The sequence below is a fragment of the Eubalaena glacialis genome, chromosome 11 (assembly GCF_028564815.1).
Source record: "Eubalaena glacialis isolate mEubGla1 chromosome 11, mEubGla1.1.hap2.+ XY, whole genome shotgun sequence".
Classification (NCBI taxonomy): Eukaryota; Metazoa; Chordata; class Mammalia; order Artiodactyla; family Balaenidae; genus Eubalaena; species Eubalaena glacialis.
In genome coordinates, this window is record NC_083726.1 from 57,549,102 (window position 1) to 57,572,280 (window position 23,179).

Consider the following 23,179-nt stretch of genomic DNA (forward strand, 5'->3'; position numbering starts at 1 on the left):
TCCTTCTCAACCTCTTCCAAAAAATTGCTGAGGAAGGAACACTTCTAAACTCATTCTACGAAGCCACCAACACCCTGATACCAAAACCAGACAAAGACACTACAAAAAAAGAAAATTACAGGCCAATATCACAGATGAATATAGATACAAAGTTAATGCACAGAAATCTCTTGCATTCCTATACACTAACAACAAAAGGTCAGAAAGAGAAATTAAGGAAACAATCCCATTCACCATTGCAACAAAAAGAATAAAATACCTAGGAATAAACCTACCTAAGGAGGTAAAAGACCTGTACTCATAAAACTATAAGACATTGATGAAAGAAATCAAAGATGACACAAACAGATGGAGAGGTATATCATGTTCTTTGCTTGGAAGAATCAATACTGTGAACATGACTATACTACCCAAAGCAATCTACAGATTCAGTACAATCCTTATCAAATTACCAATGGCATTTTTTACAGAACTAGAACAAAAAAATCTTAAAATTTGTATGGAGACACAAAAGACCCCAAATAGCCAAAGCAATCTTGAGGGAAAAAAACGGAGCTGGAGGAATCAGACTCCCTGACTTCAGACTATACTACAAAGCTACAGTAATCAGGACAATATGGTACTGGCACAAAAACAGAAATATAGATCAATGGAACAGGATAGAAAGCCCAGAGATAAACCCACGCACCTATGGTCAACTAATCTATGACAAAGGAGGCAAGGATGTACAATGGAGAAAAGACAGCCTCTTAAATAAGTGGTGCTGGGAACACTGGACAGCTAGATGTAAAAGAATGAAATTAGAACACTCCCTAACACCATACACAAAAATAAACTCAAAATGGATTAGAGACCTAAATGTAAGACCGGACACTATATAAAACTCTTAGAGGAAAACATAGGAAGAATACACTTTGACATAAATCACAGCAAGATCTTTTTTGATCCACCTCCTAAAGTAATGGAAATAAAAACAAAAATAAACAAATGGGACCTAATGAAACTTAAAAGCTTTTGCACAGCAAAGGAAACTACAATCAAGATGAAAAGACAACCCTCATAATGGGAGAAAATATTTGCAAATGAATCAACAGACAAAGGATTAATCTCCAAAATATATAAACAGCTCACGCAGCCAATATTAAAAAAACAAACAAACCAATCAAAAAATGGGCAGAAGACCTAAATAGACATTTCTCTTTAGACATACAGGTGGCCAAGGGGCACGTGAAAAGCTGCTCAAGATCACTAATTATTAGAGAAATGCAAATCAAAACTACAATGAGGCATCACCGCACACCAGTTAGAATGGGCATCATCAGAAAATCTACAAACAACAAATGCTGGAGAGAGTGTGGAGAAAAGAGAACCGTCTTGCACTGTGTTTTGTTTTTTAATTTAATTTAATTTATTTTTTATATAGCAGGTTCTTATTAGTTTTTTGCACTGTTGGTGGGAATGTAAATTGATACAGCCACTGTGGCGAACAGTATGGAGGTTCCTTAAAAAACTAAAAATAGAATTACCATATGACCCAGCAATCCTGCTACTGGTCATATACCCAGAGAAAACCATAATTCCAAAAGACATATGCACCCCAATGTTCATTGCAGCACTATTTACAACAGCCAGGTCGTGCCCATCGACAGATGAATGGATAAAGAAGATGTGGTACATATATACAATGGAATATTACTCAGCCATAAAAAGGAATGAAACTGAGTCATTTGTAGAGACATGGTTGGACCTAGATACTGTCATACAGAGTGAAGTAAGTCAGAAAGAGAAAAACAAATATCATATATTAATGCATATATGTGGAATCTAGAAAAATGGTACAGATGAACCGGTTTGCAGGGCAGAAATTGAGACACAGATGTAGAGAACAAAAGTATGGACACCAAGGCGGGAAAGGGGGGCGGGGGCGGTGGGGGATGAATTGGGATTGACATATATACACTAATATGTATAAAATAGAAACTAATAAAAACCTGCTGTATAAAAAAATAAAATAAAATAAAATTCAAAAAAAAGAAATAAAGTGTAGCTTAACATGGGTACAAGTTGTATAATTTAAAAGTTACCTGAATAGAGAGAGAACATGAGTTTGCCACTTCTCAGGGCTCAGAACTGAGAAGAGAGTCAACTGATCATTAACTTTTAGCTGGAAGCAAACTTGCACACATATCTCAGGAGACTCTCTGCTCTGCCCTCCCCTCATTCTTCTCTCAAATTAGGGGAAAGGTAGCTCTATCTCTTCTTGAAGGTCTTGCTTTGACATGCACCATTAATTCATACTTTTTATAGTGTAAAGTTAACTTGGCTTAAATTACATTCTGGGTCAAAGAAGGTAACTAAGTCTCGCAATTTGGTTAAATTTAATCTTCTGATTAATTTCTGCTAAATTTAACCTTCTGATTCTCTTTCTCTGATGTCTGTATAACCACATTTTCAAATGTATGTACCATGATGTGGTTTAATATCATGAATAGAACGCATTGCAAAAGTAATATAATATACAAATTAAACTGTAAATGAATCTTCACCTAGTCTGACTAGATAACTTGATCAGTTATGAGCAGTAATAAAGAGGCCCAGGTCATGTGTTAAATCCCTTGAGAGGCAGATAATTTCATTTTGTTGCCTAATCATATACTACATGCCTTACTTGGCCAGCCATTCTGTAAATGTCTGCCCTCTGTCACAAAGGGTCATCCCCTAAGACTGTGATTGGGGGGACTTCCCTGGTGGTGCAGTGGTTAAGAATCCGCCTGCCAATGCAGGGGACACGGGTTCAAGCCCTGGTCCAGGAAGATCCCACATGCCGCAGAGCAACTAAGCCCGTGCACCACAACTACTGAGCCTGTGCTCCACAACAAAGAGAAGCCACCACAAAGAGAAGCCCGTACACTGCAACAAAGAGTAGCCCCCACTCACCGCAACTAGAGAAAGCCCGCACGCAGCAACGAAGACCCATCATAGCCAAAAATAAATAAATTAATTAATAAATTTTAGAAAAAAAACAGGAACTGGGGAATCTGATGGTGGGTCAGTGTTGACATTTTTGGATTTGAAGAACTTACAATAAGTTCTGGAGAAATGAAGAGCTATCGTTTAGTGGGTGTTTCCCATATTCTATGTAGGTTATTGTACCAAACAATTTACATCCATGACCTCACTCTTCAAACCATATAAGATAGACATTATGATACATATTTAAAGTATGAGGACACGGAGGCTCAGAGTTTGGTTACTTAGGTCAGATAGTTAGTAAACATTGGGTCCTGGATTCCAATTTTGGTTATGTGGGTCCAAGGTCCATGTTCCTCTCCGCTGAACAGCAGGTCAGCCTTTCTATGGTCAATGGATGAGGAGAATTTGATTTCCTACATGAAAGATGCCATTATTTAGACTTAGGCAATAAGCAATGACTTGTAAAATATGATTCCCAAAGATTTTAATAGGCTGCATTTCTAAATGTACATATATAATGGTTACAATAACCAGGTAGTAACAAATAATCTCTGGACATTTCCTCTAATTTATTTAGCTAAATAATGCAAATGCCTTTAAAAATAAGACGTGATATTTTTATGTCTTCTATTAAAACCTTAAGTTCAAAAAATATAATGAAACAAAATAAAAGCATTAGGAAATTTTGCCTTGTACAAAATTAGACATACACTGAAGTTTTAACACACTAAATAAACTGTAATGTGGATTTCACAATTTTATAGTACATATAGCGATCAAAAGCAGATGACGTCTTTACTGAGAACTCTTCAAATACCTTTGTCCCAACACAGCAAAGTGCTCAGTAGCTAGGAAGTGTTCAATGCATTTATTTAGGATAGAATTACCTGATGCAACATAGGTGACTAATCAATTAATAATAACTTCACTCTGTACTCTGTAGATATACCTCTAGTTTTTTTTTCAAAAAAGGTGGTAGAACAAAATTTCATTAGTCATTTGCTTCATCAACTACTTTTATATAAAGCCAAATGACAATAAGACTTAATTCTATGCAAATAAATGATTATTAACTTTATTAAGCAAACAGGCCATTAATTATACCAAGAATGCTAAATTTAAAAAGCTCTCATATGTGTGATTAATATTTTTACTTAGTATTATTACAAAAAGTTCTAAAGTTAAATAAAAAGAGAAATACAAAGATATATTCTAAGATTGATATGTAAAAATTACGTTATCAAGAAAATAACCTGATAACATAAGATATAAAAAAATTAGAATTGGCAGGAGTATGAACAGTACATTTTGTACTTATTTTGTATGATTTTGCTTATTGTTACAATATTAAATTCTTAAGAAATTACTATTCAAAGACAGTGATGTTTATTACATAAACCTTTGAGAAAGAAAAGCCAAATACAAAACAGACTTGTATACCATGTGCCCAGGGGAGAAAATGGCTGAAGGTGACTAACCTTTGCCAAGGTTACAAGTTCTCAAAGTAATTCCAAAAATATGGTAATGTGAGTTTTTTTTTTAAATTCCAGTTTCCAAAATTCTTCAATAATTCGGGGATGAGAGAGAGAGAGAGAGAGAGAGAGAGGAAACGGTCTCAGAGGAAAACCTTGATAAACAGCATGTGTGCTCTTGGAACGGTTATTAATTCTGCCTTTGAAATATGACAATGAGTTCCTGGCAATGAATTTGTTTATAACATTATTCCCAAGTTCTATGCAGCATTCGCACATTTCCCTTGTGAGATTTTGATGTTTTTCGCATTATGACTAAGGAGTGAAAACTGAGTTCGTGGGGAAAACCCAAGTTTTTCATCTGAATAAAAATTGCAAGAAATTCTGCAAGGCAGAAAGCTCAGATATAGATATTTGGGTGAGGAAAAGCAGTGAACTAGTCAAAAGACTAATCAAACACCTCACAAACATAATGGGAATCTTTTAATGGATGGCTTTTCTCATTTGGAGAATTTTTTTTTCCTATTCTTTTCCTGGAAAGAGTACTGTAATCTTAACATTCATTTAGCATAATTGACTGTGATCCCGTTATTTTCTGAATTCTAGAATTATAATGGAGTTTGAAATCAGCATATAATAGAAGAAAACAACCCAAATTTATTCTGAGTTAATTATCCTTTGGAGTTATAATGTAAAAAGAAATCCTTTTTTTTTTTTAACCTTGATAAGCATAAAAGGAAAAAATAAGTCTTTAGTTAAATTTGCTTGCATAAAATAATTCCTTTATGGTTTCAAAATACCACAGGAAAATACAATGGGATCAAAGAGGTCCTAAACATATAATATAGAGGTATTCTACCATTTCAACAGATTTCCCTCTTTTTGCTGATGACAGCGGCTCACTAATAGAACAGAATTATTGGAAGCATGATTTGAGTATAGGGAACATTTAAGACCCTTCCATCTTTGACTGTTACCCAATTAATAGATCTTACTATATTCAGCCAATACAGGAAACACATTCAGAGAGAGAGTACTTTGGAAATACCCTTCTAGCTCAGAACCTCTGACTCCTCTTAGCTCCCTGCCATTGCCCTCAGCGTGCACATGGCCTCACAGCTTTCTAGTAAACGCAGCAGCATCTGCCAGTGACTCAGCTCAAAGTCAGAGTCACCAATACTGTCTCCCTTTCTCTAACATCAAATCAAATTACCCATCCTGGTAGAGTCTACTTCCACAAGGACTCAAATCCATCTCCTTCCCTTCTTTCCCACAGGTACCATTTTATTTCAATAAATTTGGTAGCTTTCCAATTGTTATACCAGCATCCGATTTCTCTACTTGAGTAAAGCCTCAGTATCTTTGCCTAAATTGGACAGTTAGTACAAGCTCAGACCATGGCACAGTGGTCAATAACTCCTCACTGCTGCTTTCCAACGCTCATACCCCACAGCCATCTTTGTGCACGCACGCACGCACACACACACACACACACACACACACAAGTATACCTGGGGGATATGTTAGATAATATGATCAAGTGTGTAGTTTCCATCTATTACTATAGTCAGTAATACTAACATTAGAGTTTTAATGTGCTTTGGCTTTTCACTGCCAGTAGTAAATTAGAAGCCATTATTTCTCCTGGTTTTAAAAAAAATGCTACAAAGGCATTAGACATTAATATAAGATATGAGTAAATAGAGCTTAAGGCAACATTACATCTACTGGCCCAGTCACATCTCACCAGGTATGAGATTTTTCCACCCCTCAAAATAAGTTTATATCCTTAGTAAAAGTTAACAAAAACTTTTAAACATGTTAAAGTTACTTTAAATGAAAGTATAAAATCTTCAATTGTTGATGCCATGACATATAAGTTTAAAAAGTAGAACGGCTATTATCAAAAAGACCAGAGATAACAAATGCTGGAAAAAGGGAGTCCTCGCACACTGTTGGTGGAAATGTAAATTCGTGTAGCCGCTATGGAGAACAATATGGAGGTTCCTCAAAAAATTAGAAATAGAACTACTGTATGATACAGCAGTCCCACTTCTAGGTGTACATCCTGAGAATATGAAATTACTATCTGGAAGAGATATCTGCACACCCAAGTTCACTGCAGCATTATTCAAACCAGCCAAGATACAGAAGTGAATGGATAAAGAAAATGTGGTATACATATTATACGTGTACATTAGATACTATTCAGCCGTAAAAAAGACTGAAATTCTGCCTTTTGTGACAACATAGATGGACCTTGAAGGCAATATACTAAGTGAAATAAGTCAGACAGAAAAAGACAAATACAGTGTGATGTCACATATACGTGGAATCAAACTGATAGAAACAGATAGTAGGATGGCAGTTGCCAGAGGCTGAGGGCTAGGGAAAATGAGGAGATGGTGGTCAAAGAGTACAAACTTTCAGTTATAAGATGAATAAGTTCTGGTGAATAAGTACAGCATGGTGACTATAGTTAAGAATACCATATTGTATACTTGAAAGTTGCTGGGCGAGTAGAGCTTTAATGTTCTCACCATATCAACCACAAAAAGATAATTATGGGAGGTGGTGGATGTGTTAACTAACCTTTTTATGACAATAATTTCACAATATATACGTGTATCAAATCATTACATTGTACACCTTAAACTTACACAATGTTATATAGGTCAATTAGTACATCTCAGTAGAGCTGGAAAAAAAGAAAAGTAATGTAAAGTCATATGACAAAGGTAAAGTTTATAGGAGTCACCACCACACCCTAGGGCTTGATGAAAATCCTATGGTTTCAATTATTTTATTTGCCTCTGGTTTCCCTGCGTGGGCTCGACTCTCTTGGTGTCCTCCTCAGCAACAGACAGGGCACATGGACCTTCTTTGCCTTTGTTTGGCCCTGTGATGAGCCCCAGCCTACTCATTAGGCCTCCTCCCCCTTGAGAACCAGCTATTTCCTACTGTGGTGCAGCAAAACTCCTTTCTGTTCTTCTTCACCCTATTCTAAAGGATTCTTTTTTTTAAAAAGTATTTGATTTAGTGTTAGAAAGCTTAGGTTCAGACCTACACTTGACTTCTGACCTTGAACAAAGTACCTAACCTCTCTGAGTCTCAGGCTTCTCACCTACCTACTGGCTTCATGTTTCCTTACGGAGACACTTATGGTAAAATAACATCTCAGTCTGTTCCACATCTGACTGCTGAATTTGGAAAAAGAAAAAAAACAAACTATGCAAGCTTAGGACAGACATTTCTGGGCACTCTCTTTTCCCTATGTGCCTTCCTACAGAGGAGCTGCATTCTGGTCTGGTTTATACCATGTATATACTAGGGCAGTCTATGCTCCTACAAAGGGAAAGCCTAAATTTTGGAGAAAAGTTCAATTAGAAACTCCATTTGACCACATAGCCAAGCCACATTCTCCAGGTTAGCATCAATTTTACTAATTAAATGAATGAGTCAAAGGGATAGCCCAATCTATTTTTCCCTTGTGTTAATTAATCAATTTAACCAACATTTAGTAAGCAGTTAGCATACAAAAGGTATTATGTTATGAATAGTAGGAATGCCAAGATAAGTAAAACAGGTTCTCTTTTCTCAGTCACTCTTCCATGATGGAAAATAGATTCATACACAGTTAACAAGTTCTAATTATTAAACCTAAAATAGAGATATAAAGTATTATGAGAGTTGTCATATACTGTAGAATCTTGTGTGATTTAACTCATCTCTACATACATTCGCATATTATAGATAAGAACCATAATCATAAAATTATCTGCTCAGGGCATCTGCCATAACATCATAAAGCTGTTAAGCAATGTTAGGATTTGATTATCAGAATTTAATATCTTAGAAATATTCCCCTGTATCTGAAACCAATGTACTCATTATTAACCACATTTTTCATGGATAGAGTAGCAAAGGTGAGTGATTTACTCTTAACAGGAATTCTCAATTCATTATTTCTGGAGTATAACATGAATGGTGAAGACTAAATATTTAATTTAAAAATTGGGTTAAAGAGACGGCCAAAAATATATGCCAATTCAGCCTGAATATTTGCTCTCAGCATTAACATCAACCCCCAGAATCCACAGTCTATGTAAAAGAAATGAGGACACAGGGAGTGAGTAAGTGGCATTAGTTTTAATGGGAGAATACTGTGGAGTGTGCTCAGCTTACCTCCCTTCTGATTTCTTGATGTGATTTCAAGGTAGAAAGGCATATAGAGGTAAAGAAGACATGACAAGGTATTTGGTATGTAATTTTCTTGAAACCTTCCACTAACTCATGCCAGTGACTTTTTTTTGTTCAAATAATTTCTCTTTTTTTCTGCTACCCTTCTGTCAAATCTCAGATTAAAATTAAAGCAGAGTTAAGAAAGAGTGATATCCTTTGTATGTTCAGTGTTCAAAAGTTTCTGAGGTCACACAAAGATCTATGTATTTCCACACAGTTAAGTGCCTTGGGGAAAGCCCCTCCCAATTTTCTGTGATTTTTAACTGTATGCAGGCAAGTGAGATGCCAATTAGTGAAGTGTAGGAGGAGTGAGGCTGTAAATTAGAAGTTGAAGAAACAGACTAAAGGACACCACAAAGATGCCAAATAAATTTGAGGGAAGATAGAAATAACATTTAATTAAAAGCACACAATGTGATTATTGGTGTGTTTTTAAACCACATATTCAATAGGTCTGTGATATAGTTTTTTAGTATCCAATTACCAGAGAAAACCTAGGGAGTCAGAAAACAGGCAGAGACAAACTATTCCATAAGAACAATGCATGATTAAAAACTATGTAAGAAATCATGGCATGCTGCTACTGGCCTCCGTGTGTAGGGCAGTAGATGGAATAAACAGATCCTGCATCCCTGCCTAACTCTACTACTAGAATCGATGCTATTTCAGGGATCATCGGTTCTTCCCCACTGTCCTGGGAAAGCCTTGAACAGACATCATTTATCTGTTGACATTGGGAGGTGTGTAACATATGTTGGCCGAATTAATATATTGTGCCTTGCAATATAGCTACTGTGGCCACAGTCTAAAAAGGTAATCAAATATATGCTCCTACCAGGCCTTTAGAAGATCACTGCCAGACACAGTGAATGAAGTAGCAATTCTATTCATCCATTTCAGAGGCTCCTCTCTTCATAGGATGTCTGAAAATTCAGACTAGGTTTTTCTCACTTGCGAAGTATTTTTTTTAAAATCTAAGACCTTTTTATACAGGGTGCTGCATACTTTTCCTAGCACCAAGAAATTTGCATGCTTAAACAGTGACATCAAAACAAACCTAAAGACTCACAATAGAGTCTAAAATAGAAAGACAAATGACGTGAATTATTATAGAATATGCAAAATTTGCCCCATCTACATGTTTGTGATAATGAGAGCAGACAAGGAAGGGAGTTATTTAAAAGTAAAAGATTTTAATCTCTCTATTTTATAATAATGATAAATGGAGTATATAACTTTTAAAAATTGTGAATCACTATTTTGTACATTTAAACTTATATAATATTGTACATCAACTATACCTCAATTAAAAAAAGAAAAAAGAAAAGTAAAATATATGTTATTTTAAAATATATTAAATGTTAGTTATCAAATATATATAATTTTTTAAAATTCTGTTAGATAATAAATTATGAAATTGACAGAATTTAGTTTCATTAAAATGCTTCTACCCCAAAAGCATTCCCCCCAAGATTTTGGACACTCTCCTGTCTATCCATGAAAACAAAGACTGTGACTCTAGAGAATACAGTATTTAAGGAATAAAAGTAATAATAATAACAATAGCTAATATTTATATAGCTCCTACTATGTGCCAAGTACATAACATAAATTAACACAGTTCATTCTCACAGCAGCCCTATGAAAAAGATGCTTTTTACTGTCTTTGCTTCACAGATGAAAAGTCGAATGCTCTGGCAGATCATAATTACAGGCATACCTCAGCAATATTGCAGATTCAGTTCCAGACCACCATAATAAAGCGAATATCAAAATAAAGCAAGTTACATAAATTTTTTGGTGTCCTAGCACACATAAAAGTTATGTTTACACTATACTGCAGTCCATTAAGTGTGCAATAATAGCATTATGTCTAAAAAAATGTACATACCTTAATTAAAAACTACTTCATTGCTAAAAAATTCTGATCATCATCTGAGCCTTTAGTGAGTTGTAATCATTTTGCTGGTGAAGAGTTTGAAATATTACGAAAACTACCAATATGTGACACAGAGTTACAAAGTGAGCAAATGCTGTTGGAAAAATGGTGCCTAGGCTTGCTTGATGCAGGGTTGCCACAAATCTTCAATTTGAAAAAAAATGCAATATCCGGGAATCTCAATAAAGTAAAGTGCAGCAAAACAAAGTATGCCTGTAGTAAGAATCAGAGCCAGGATGTGAACTCATATACTCAGGATCCATAGTCTGTGCTCTTAACTCATAAGGAATAGGCAAGGACAAGTCAGTTCCCTTAGTAAACCATGTATCCAAAAGGAACCATATGACATATTACAACCTACTTCAACAGTTATATGCTTAGCATGGGACAAAAAAATGAACACATCAAAGAGGCAAATCCCCCCATGACTAACTTCAGTCACCCTGGCATAAACCACTCTACTCTCAAGCTTCGTCACCTAATCTCACAGTGTCAGGTTGTATTAGCTTCTTATCACTGCTGTAATAAACTACCACAAATGTACTGGCTTAAAACAATGCAAATTTATTATCTCATAGTTCTGGAGGTCAGAAATCTCACTGGTCTAAAATCAGGGTGTTAGTGGGAGGCCAAGGGAACAATCTGTTTCCTTGCCTTTTCTAGTTCCTAAAAGTCACCCACATTCCTTGACTGTGGCTGCATTCCTCCATCTTCAAACCACCAACACTGGGCTGAATCCTTTTCATGCTGCTATTTCTCTCATTTCTCGGGCCCCTGGTGATTACATTGGGCCCATACATACAATCAAGGATAATCACAAGGTCATCTGAATAGCAGCCTTACTTCTCCCTTGCCATGCAACATAACATTCACAGGGTGAAGGGATTAGGATGTGGGGACCCACTATTCTGCCTACCACCTGGACATATGAAGATGTGTTCATGAACGTGAGAATGAAGGCAGAATATAACCATACAGTTGGTTTAGGAACTGTTCTTGACAAACAGGTGATACAACTTTGTAAATTTATCACAATGCTCTTATAATATAAAGTATGTAGCAATCCAAATGCAAAAAGGAAATTCGGTCAATTAGGTATAGTTTTTGAAAAGAGCATGGACTGGTTATAAGAACATCTGACTTCAAATTCTCTCTGTTACTAGTTATACAGTCTTGAACAAGACACTGACAGTGCTGAGGGTCAGTTTTCTCATCTGCACAGTGGGGATAATAATCCCTGACCTTCTTTAAGCCAGGATTGTTTTGAGGCTCAAGTTAGATTAAATCTTTGTGAGTAATAAAGACTATGTATCAATACAAATAAAATATGAATATGAGAACTCCCAACATAAGCATTTTTGTTCAAAATATAGTTATTTTTTAAAGGGTGCAAATGACAAAGATAATAATAAAAGTATATACCTAAAGCCTCCACCTTTATTTTAAAACTTGCATTCATATTAGTAATAATAACATAATATAATTATTATTATTGAAATTTATCATTTACTACTTTTATAATATCCTTTCAGTGAAGGAAGTCTGTATATTTAGCTCTATTTTATGTACAGAGAAACTGAAGCTTAATCTCTTGACCAAGATCACACAGAATATAGACTCATAGAAGGACTAAAAGCTAAAAGTGCCAACTTTAAAATCCGTTCTATTTTTGAAAATGGATTTAAACACCAGCCAAGCTAACATTCCCGTTCACATTAAGATCCACCAATTCCACAAGCGGCATGACTTAGAAGGACTCAGACAGAAGAAAACGTTATTATACACTGAGGGTACTCACAAAGCAGCTCTATTGGCATGGAGTCCTAGAGTCCTTTGGTTTCCAAGATTCCTGTGTCTAAGGTTTCACAGGAAAGCATCACATCTTAAGAGTGACTCCTAAAAGAACGAAAGAATAATCACCTAAATATTGAGATGCATGATAAAAAGAAAAATGAAAAAGGTATCCAACTCCATCTCTGAAAGACTTGATAGCATGTAGCTTTCTATTGCACTGGCTGAAATTGCTGTTTGCCTTTTCTAAATCTCCAAGGTTTTATTTCAAGGCCCTCTTTAGATATGGACAGACTGTTTAGTTAAATTACTTCATATCACCACTAACCCGTCATAACTATGGTGCCTGCCTTTATTTGTGCCTGCCTTTATATTTTCTGTCTTAAGTCATATTTCCCAAAGTGTAGAGGAATTCCTGTGGAAACATCAAAGAGATTCACTTCAGCCCAAGGTACTTGGGACTTCAAAACAAACAATAACTTGTCTTTAACTTTTGTGAGACTTTTCTTTCCACTTTTGGTAGGATAATAAATAAATGTGTGTGTATGTGTATGTTTATAAATCAATAACTTGAAATTTTTACATAAATACATAAAGGCTATTTACATTAAATGTATTAATTTGAAAACTGAAGAGAATTTCAGTAAGATTATTAAGCTCTAACAATAAATCAGAAAAATTTGTAAAAGATCGTCAAAATTTGACCATCAATTCTTTGTATGTTCTTTGATTATATAGACCTTAAGACAAGTTTTTGACTTCTCTGTCCAATACCCTTACCTGGAAAAAAAAGGGGATGTAGTAGTATTTAACTCAGAATCATGACTACTAAATTAAGTCAGTTAATATTTTGTAAAATACTAGCATAGTGTTTGGCAACAAAATAAGAAGAAGAAAAAGAAGAATATAATAGGAACTATTATTATTATTAATAGTTGGTACTTGAAACAGTGAAAAATATTAGTTTATATAGATGAATAAATATTAGATCCTTGCTTATCCCTGACTTGAAAAATATGAGATTTATTTACGTACATAAGTCCTATTTGTCTTATTATTAACCAATATAATTAATCAACTTTTAGATATGATCCAGAGAAATCAGATTGTTTTACAGAGTATGGTGTAGTGCAAAGATTATTGAAATATATGTCACAGGAGCAAAGACTAAGAGGAGAGAACAGAGATAATACAATGTCACTGAGATAGCACTTGCAATGTTACCTGGTTTGACCGGAGAACTTTGTCATTGTAGTCTAAAACGGAAGGGATTTCAGACTGGCAGTCAATCTGCTTACTGTGGAAGTTCCAAGACTATAAAAAGCAGACTGTGCACATATAACTGTCTCATTTAGTAAATATCTCATGAAAATGTGTCAATTCTATAATATATGTGAAGAACTTCCTTGTAGTGACAATTAAATTTATTTGAATTTAGAATCAATATTAAAATATATTTTACAAAATTACTGGTATTATTATACCACAATAAGTAAAATTTATATAATAAAGTTAACATGTTTAAGGACATAACATCTTACTACACTTAATTTTTTGCTTCAGTGACTACCACTGAAATACATAATTTTGAATTCATTTCATGTGTAGATACGATGATATATTGGTATTATTTGAGTAATTCACTTTTGTCTGCATAATTATGTTATTTACCCCATGCCCCAAAAGCAACGTCTCTCATATTTTGATTCTCATGTGAGATAAAATAATGTTACTAACATTTGAGAATAATGAGATAAGGAAGTTTTCTTTCTTTCCTTTGTATCTTAACTGTAAACTTATTTTAACAGTTTGAGTTTAGAAATTCCCTAATTTGACTCTAGAACATCAGAGTACCAGAATTATCTTAATTTACAGTATTTTGTTGTGAAAAATTGGGCAGCAAAAGTTTTCTCATTTGCTTTATTGTGTACTTTTACTATTATTTTTTTTTTAAACAGAAACAGGCCACAGACCTTAAAATGTACATGCTTGTGAGCTGATATGTGTAAAAAAAAAAAGAAAGGACTAATTTGACAGTCATGTGATCATATCCATTAAATAAACACTTTTTTTTTTTTTTAAAGAGATGTAGTTAAAATGAAATAAAATGCTTTCTATTTGTTTTGGCATGCCTTTTGACCTTCTGAGTAAACTTCACCTTGTACAAAAGTTAGTGTATGTGACCTTCTGAAACATGCATGGCTAAATCACAGAGAAGTTTGACAAAGGCTTTTACTTATTGAAAAAAACAATTTGTGTTATAGGTCCCTTACTATAAAACCAATACCCAAAACTTAGCACACTTCTAGAAAAGTCCAGAAGCTAAAAGAAATTCCTTGATCCATTATAGTGAAAATCAACACAAACAAGAAAAGGAAGTAAAAAAAAACCCAGGAATCTCTCAGCCCCTGGAAGGTAATATTAATTTCCAACCTCTTATCCAATTATCAGGTAGAAAAAAATATAATTTTTTAATTCTGTAATTTCAGAGGCCATTATTTAGGTGATTTAAATGGCCATACTTTTTAGAAAGAACCAGCAGCTATTTCAGTATTTTAATACTTCATGGTGTCATGAAGTTCTATGTCTGGTGTACAGTCATCTCATAATTAATTAACTTAGGAACTTTTGTTGCAACTAAAATACATTACCCAGGGTTCATGATCTTATTTTTATAAAGGTTCTTATTAAAGGGGCTAAGAAGTGTGACGTAGCGGAGGAAAATATATCATTCATGTTTACACATGGTTGGTTACTACCTACTGAGTGATAAAAATTAAAAATTACATTAGTTAAAATAGGTAAATTTATTGATATATTTGACAAAATGGACAAAAATCCCTCCAAAAATAAGAAGCTATTTTAGAAAACATAGTAGAGCTAAAAAGAATATTTAGTACTATGCAAATCCACATTCAAATTTTCAGAAGAAACAGCAGATAAACCTACTCTCCTAGGAGAAAGTTTTCCCCTTTAACTTAATAGCATCATCCAATCATATTTGGAAATATTCAGTGTTCATGAGGGCTTAAGAAAAAGTTCCTTGAATGAATTATTCATGAATACTTCAATCATAATTCCAAACTTTATGATAGTAGTTAGCATTAGCAATAAAGCAAAAAATAACTGAGAACCCACCTACTATTTTCTTTTAAATCTCTTTCTCCTTTCCTTTCCTCACAAGCGCAGAAAGCATGTTTGTTTTGGAAGCAAATAGCAAACAGTACAAAAGGAGAACTTAAAGTGAGTGATTAATGATCAAGGCAAAAATGTAAAATCACATCAGCTGATAAGGGGCTGACTGACCCAAGGTTGTAGAATGTGAAGGCATTAGGACAAAGCTAAAGAATAAGCCCTTCTTATTCAAAGGGTGATCTTTGAAAGTCACAGGAGGCAGATTCTCCAAAGCCTTGTAATATACAACTACAGAAACACTATCTACAGCTACTGTAAGTAGCCATTTTCATGGCCGACTTCAAGAAAGTCTATTGCACTCCTTAATAAGTAGTATAACCTAAAATCTGTAAACAAGTAAAACAAAATTACATAATTCAAGGAAATGACTTAAACCATCTTAGAATAAACATAAAGTGAGAAGACAGAAGAACAGAAATTTGTGATTGCAGAACTTTAGCAAAAATATCGATGCACAATTCTTGCTCATGTATCTTTGTTATGGAGATGTAAATCACCAGCCTGATAATTGAGAAGTCAAAAATGAAAGAAAATTGATCAGTATTGAAAACAAATATAATTTCTTTAAGTATTATATTGAAAATTAACCATGAAGAAGGTTGAAGCCAAACCACATTGCAAAAGCATATCTTAATCAGTTTGTCTTGTTGGTGTCACCATATTTTTATGATGCAGGTGGAGGTGGCTATGAGGGGGTTGGCATGGGGAAATGTGAAGAAAGCAAAACGTATAGGAGTTCCTATTAGCTGCTGTCTTCCCTACAGCCAAATTTACATTTCTCTTTTATTCTGTGAAACAAAGTGTACACCAGACCCTTTAGCAATATTATTTTTACATATGATTAGGGTGGACACATATGATGTGGCGTCCTTAACAATGTGCTTCCAAGACCTCCAGCTAGATGGAGTGTAAGTGACCAAGGGCACAATCTGCTGAGCTCTGAAACCCATTGCTGGATTTGCACAGAATCCACACTTCCCACAGGCTGCTCCCAGCCTGCACCTGAGCACAGCAGGGACATGAAAGCAGATGGTTCCTGGGATATACGTGACTCCTCTGATGACTGATTTTGCCTGGGGGGGCTTCCACATAGCATTGCCTGATATATGTTGGGTGTTCAATATTTATCTTTGGGGAGAATAAACCATTGTTATTATTGAGTTGTCAAAGCCCAGATTGCTGCATAAACATAAAAAATTAAACTCTGTGTGAAACTTAGTTTTAAGATGATTTTTCAGCTTCCTAATGCAATTCCAGGAAGTTGAAGTACAGCAAATACGTTAGAAAACTACAGAGAGACAGAGTTTTGTTCCATGTAAATATAACCTCTGATAGCTAGAGGTGTCTAAAAGTTAAATGGGCTGCTGCAATCCTCTCAATTACTCTTTGATAATACTAGCATTCCCATTTTATAGAACAGGGAACACTAGGCTTGGAGAAGCCAAATTTTCAGGGTTACACAATTTTAGGGGCAGGAGCCAACATTCCAACCTCAATTTTGCTCACTCTTTCCACAACTACCATACAGTTAGAAGATATATCTTTCATAAAAAGACCCTGAGACAAAGTGAGAGAGTGGCATGGACACATATACACTACCAAATGTAAAATAGATAGCTAGTGGGAAGCAGCCGCATAGCACAGGGAGATCAGCTCGGTGCTTTGTGGCCACCTAGAGGGGTGGGATAGGGAGAGTGGGAGGGAGACGCAAGAGGAGGCGATATGGGGATATATGTATACATATAGCTGATTCACTTTGTTATACAGGAGAAATTAGCACTCCATTGTAAAACAATTATACTCCAATAAAGATGTTAAAAAAAAAAAAAGACCTTGAATGCTTGCATTGATGAGTGGATGGACTATGTGATGTGTAAAAACACTTCCAGTGCTAAAATCTCATGAATTTTTGGAGAAAATCCACTTGATGATGTTGCATCTCCTTTATTTTCTATAAGCCACCTTTCTTTTCCATACATTTTGGAAAAAGTAAATCCACAGACCCCATTTATATTTCTTAATTTGTGTTACAGTTATTCAAGTGCTTAGGTAAGACTATGTTGTTTTTAAATATAGCAATAGAAATTAACATCATTAAGTAGGAACCTGTCCTAATAATCAAAAGATGATGATATACAATCCTAAACACTAAATATTAATACAGTATGATGCTTTGAATAAGTGAAATATTAGAAAAATATGCCTAAGTAATATATACTAATATCAATATTAGATTTTTTAAGTAAAATATTATTAAGCAGGTGACAGAACCAGAAGCATAAATCCAGTTATTTTTAATCCAAATCTTATACTGAACGACTGACCAGCAAGGTACCTCCATCAGCTCAACACTTACAGAACTTTGGACAGCGCCACGCTCAGCTCAAATATTAATGTGGTTGAAGTCAAATCATGGCACTATTTGGAATCAAAATAGAGAAACACCTTTAAACCAAAGCTCCATTTACAAATTTGAAGCCATCAAATTCCACTGATGCCTCTGTCTCTCATACTCTCAGGCCCTAAATTAACTGTTTCCTCTCATCACTAATCCTCTTTCTCAGTCTCATACTCACACAACTACACTGTGTATTTTTTCCTATTGGTTCATCCTCTCCACCCTACCCCACCCCTCTTGATGTCCTTCCCAATATTTTTTCACTGTATCCTCTAGAGCTCCCATTTTTTCAAATAAATTTCCTTATTCCTAACCTAGACATTGCATTCCCTCCACGATCTTTTCTCCTTGAAGACCTGACTTAAATTGAGTCCTCTTGAATACATGCTAATTCCATATCATTAGGTCCAGAACAGAGGCTCACCATAATCCTAGTTCCACTCTACATCTTATTGTCATTACTGTTTCAACTCATACAAAGAAATCTTTCTTCATTTAAGTTCATTTCATCAAGTTATATCATCCTGAAAACTAGGACTTATCATCCTTCAGATCATTTCTTCAAAATCCATTTCTCTTCACTCCAAAGTCTCACCATAATCAATACTGATGATCAATAATCATGCATTGTGATCAATAACCTAGCCAGAGAATCCACAACCTCCACTTCTACTCTCCTTTCAGTAACTCACTTCCAACTTAAAGCTAACGGGCACTCTGAATGCTTCTACTACTGGAGTCTTAAACATTGACATTCCAATTCCCAATTAGCTTCCCATCTTTTATACAACACTAAAAACCTTATTTCCATCAATTCTGTCCTGGAATTTCCTTGAAATTTTCCACTGCTTTGACACTTACATCTTCTCCCAAACTATTAGCGCTTTTTAACCTCCATTTTTTTTCTACTCAGCTGCAATGTTGATCTTCATTCAAATCCTAGTTCCGCTTCTCATTGGTAAAATATCTTGGGAAAATTCCTTAACAGGATTCTCAGTTTGTTTTTTAAAATGGGAATAATACTTATACTTCACAGGAAAGAGGGGAATAAATGTGGCAATGTCCATAATGTACTAAGCACAATTCCTCGCACATTAAGCACTCAATAAATATTAATATCATCTATAATCATCAATGTGCTCAAGTCAACTTTGTCTTCTGGCAACAAGGAACCTGAAAATTCCAAACTCAAAATGGGCCCTACAATTAGAGTACTAAGTAGAGCTTTAAAAAAATAAATTAACTGCACAGATGGATGCCAATACACATTCATAGATTTCCGTTTTAGCAGGACTCTCAGTGCCTCTCCAGTAAGCTTTTTTCACACCTCTTGGTACCTTCCTCTCCTTTCCAATACAGTTCTAAACAGCTTCCTCTCTCCTCAAGTTTCCTAACCACTCTGTCATCACCTGTGGTTGACCAGGCTTCTTATTTGCAAAGAAAATGAAAACCATTAAACCAGCCATGAAATCTCACAAATGTGTTCTTATCTGTGCACATTTCTGTATCTCTATTAGTCCTTCATTCATTCTCTCCTGTCCTGGTAGTAGAGGTAAGCCCCTTCCTGGTCACCAAATAGGCCCTCACCTAATATACGATACGTTCTTCTTGATCTTGGATGGTTTTGCCATCTGTTTTGACCCCTTCCCCGCATCGTTCTCCTCTACTGTCACTTCTTCCCTTGCACTGTATGTTCTAACAACACTGAATTAATTCAGTTTTCAGCTTAACCCATGCTGTTTCATACCTTCATGTCTTTACTGCCTTGGTAGAAGTCAGTGCCTATCAAGGAATCCTTTTCTCACTTTTCTGTTAGCAAAGCTCCTATTTATTCCTCAAGACCCAACTTAACAATTCCTCTTTTGTGAGAGGAGGAAACAAAGACAAGGGAGAGGATACTGAGAAGTACTGACAGGATAAGGAACTCTCAGGAAAGGTGATAATAGGGAAGCCTTACAATACCTAGAGTTGATAGACGACAATGAGTTTCAATTATGATATCGGATTTCTTGCTTAACTTCTATCTTTAACATACATTTCCACTTATTTCATGAAAAGCATTTCAATGGTTCCCTGAGAGCTAATAAATAGAGTCTCAAGCCTTTCAGATTTACAGATAATTACAAAAGTACCTCCAACTGTCAGGAAATTACCAGTTTTCCATCGGTTTATGAACAGATTTTGAACGGAGAAGGCAGAAAGAAAAGTCAAACTACAACACACATTTGTTGGTGAGAAAAAAAAAAAAAACAGAGATCATTGACTTTGCTTTTTCTGCAATTTTCACAAATTCCTTAAGTGCCAGTTACTTTTAACATCATTATAACACAGGCCTAAGGTAACTTCTGAAACTGAAATTTAGGCTGTCATAACCTTTGAACTACAATAAAGGCAGGACTTAAGTTGCTATTAACATCTGGTTAAGTTTCACGCTGTTTTGCCTTGCTTTGTTTGCCTTTTAAAAATGTTTCTGGTTGTTTGTTTTAGTTTGGCCATTCACCTTTATTAGGTCTTAAATGATATTAATTCCCCTGTTTTACTGCTGTTTAGATTTTATGCCAAATGTTAGCAATACATGAACCCAAATATTCAAACTTATCGAATACTCTCTCAATATTTCTAGTTCAAAATCTTCCACATACTCAGAGTTGCAGCAGGATAGGTACTGCTCTCTAAAGGGCAGTGCAATAATCATCTTCATGGATATTTATTATCTTTTGTGAACAGATGTAGGTCATTGTAGAGATAGTTCCAAAGTCACCTTCCAAAGCTGAAATACAGACATGACATTTGGTAAAGTTTCAAAACCTGTTAGGTATAACATCACAATTTTCTTCAATTCACCAAAATTCCCTTTGTACTGTCGAAAGACTGCTGGAAGAGCAATGTTTTCAAACTGTTCGGCTTGATTACACTGGTGCGGTACCACTTATCTAGAGTTATTTTAAGCATCTTCTTGAGTTACAGTAAGCTATATTGTAAATCTAATTACATTTGCCCACAGGAAAGTAAGTACATGTGAGCCCTACTCTGTAATCTACTTAACAAAAGGCACTGTATTTTTCTTCATAGCATTTATCAAGATTGTTATTACATAGTTATTTATATTTCTAAATGCCTTTCTCTTCCACTATAAATTCCAAAAGAGCATGCGAATGTGTTTTATATGCAGTACCTTGCTCCGTGCCTAGAGAGACAATGAATGTTTGATGAATGAATAAATGAATGAATGAGTGACCACATAAAAGATAACTAAATTATATACACTTATGCTTGACACTTTAAACTCATGCTGAAAATGTATACATACTTCAGAGACTCATTGGCATATATTACAGTGTAGTGTAATGAGGCACAAACTTTCAATTCAAATGGAATGGATTTAATGCCAGATCTGGTATTTAATGAATTGTGTGATCAAAGACAAGTGGAATGAACTCTCTAACCCTCTGTTTTCTCATCTGTAAAATGTGAACAATTGCACCGGATTAAGTATTAAAGATAATGCATACAAAAGTATGCAGCACAGCCCATGACATGGAGCAAGGTCTTAATGTGGTGGGTAATGTCACTTATTAATATTTTATATAGATTTTAAGTGAATTATATTAATCTAAATTATCCAAGGGCTTTTAAAAATTGACAACATAAATCTATTTTGAGCATATGCTAGCAGTGATAATTCATCAATAATTTACAGCATTAAAATGAATTTTCCAACACCTTCGTTTCTATTTTCCCAATTATTATAAAGTTTCAACAAGTTATTTTCAATTAAATTTCATCATTCTTTACTCTGTACACTCCTTGCAAATTCTTCATAATCATTCAAGAATCCTTCTCAATTGGTCCCTATAACCATAATCTGAATTCATTGTCAGTTCAATTTTCTGGCCTAAATTGCATGCTCTTCCCTAATCAAGTTTCATTTCATTATTGCCCCTATATTTCATAACTTGAACCATTATCACAATGGAAAAAGTAATCATTGCTGAATTGTATTCCCCCTTCTGGGCTATACCTTCTTTGAGGCTCTATCCTCTGCACAAAGAATTGGATCCAATCCTAATCCTTAACTTTTATTCATCCATTTATGGACATATACTGAGCATGATCTATGCTCTGTTCTGAATGTCTGTGTCTCCCCAAATTCTATGTTGAAGATCTAACACCTAAGATGATGGTATTAGGAGGTAGGGCCTTTGGAAGGTTATTAGGAATGGGATTAGGGCCCTTATAAAAGAGCCTCCAGAAAGCTAGCTCACTTCCCCCACCATATGAGGATACAAGAAATCAGCGACCTGAAAGAGGGCCCTCACCTGACCATGTTGCACCCTGATCTCAGACTTCCAGCCTCCAGAACTATAAAAGATAAATTTCTGTTGTTTATAAGCTGCCCAGTCTGTGGTATTTTGTTATAGACACCTGAAAAGTCTGCGACAATCTATGTGCCAGACACTGTGTTGGGTTAGATTGTTACAAACCAGAGCACAATAAAGTCTCTAGTACTAATTAGGGGATGAAAAGCTAGAAACAAATAATTATGAAAAATGTGATGAAGGAAATAACTATGCTCATGGCTTTATGAAAACACTGAGAAATAACGATGTGCATGGCTTTATGATAACTAAGCAGCCTCAGGTAAGTAAGGACAGGGACAGAATCCTAGAAAAAGCAATGTTTCTTAAAAGATAGAAAGGAACCAGTGAACTAAAAGGAAAAGGGGAAGGACATTCCAGGCCCAAGGGTCAGTATGAAGCAAAGAAACAAATGACAGTGTATTCATACAGGAAACGCTAAGACAGCAACTTTTGCAACTCTTGTAACATCAGTTCATAACGTATTACTCCAGCACAAAGATGGGTAGGAAAGGTTTTATATTAGACTGTGTTTAAGTTAAAATAAATTAAGGTTACAATCTTAAAAATCTGTAAATTCAGGGCTTCCCTGGTGGCTCAGTGGTTAAGAATCTGCCTGCCAATGCAGGGGACACGGGTTCGAGCCCTGGTCTGGGAAGATCCCACATGCTGCGGAGCAACTAAGCCCGTGAGCCACAACTACTCAGCCTGTGCTCTAGAGCCCACGAGCCACAACTACTAAGCCTGTGCTCTACAGCCCGCGAGCCACAACTACTGAGCCCCCGCGCCACAACTGCTGAAGCCCATGCAC

At 35.3% G+C, this 23,179-nt stretch overlaps 1 protein-coding gene across 15 annotated transcripts in view; it reads right to left on the reverse strand.

Annotated features, from left to right (window-relative positions):
• Positions 1–23,179, reverse strand: part of SLC16A7 (solute carrier family 16 member 7) — a 166,441-nt gene that overhangs the window by 97,954 nt on the left and 45,308 nt on the right. For 9 of the 15 annotated variants that reach the window (XM_061204293.1, XM_061204292.1, XM_061204295.1 and 6 more), the window contains one exon: positions 12,425–12,522. The exons of the other annotated variants lie outside the window; for them this stretch is intronic. The gene's annotated coding sequence lies outside the window, so the exon portion shown is untranslated. The remainder of the gene's footprint in view (positions 1–12,424; positions 12,523–23,179) is intronic. 15 annotated transcript variants of the gene reach the window in all.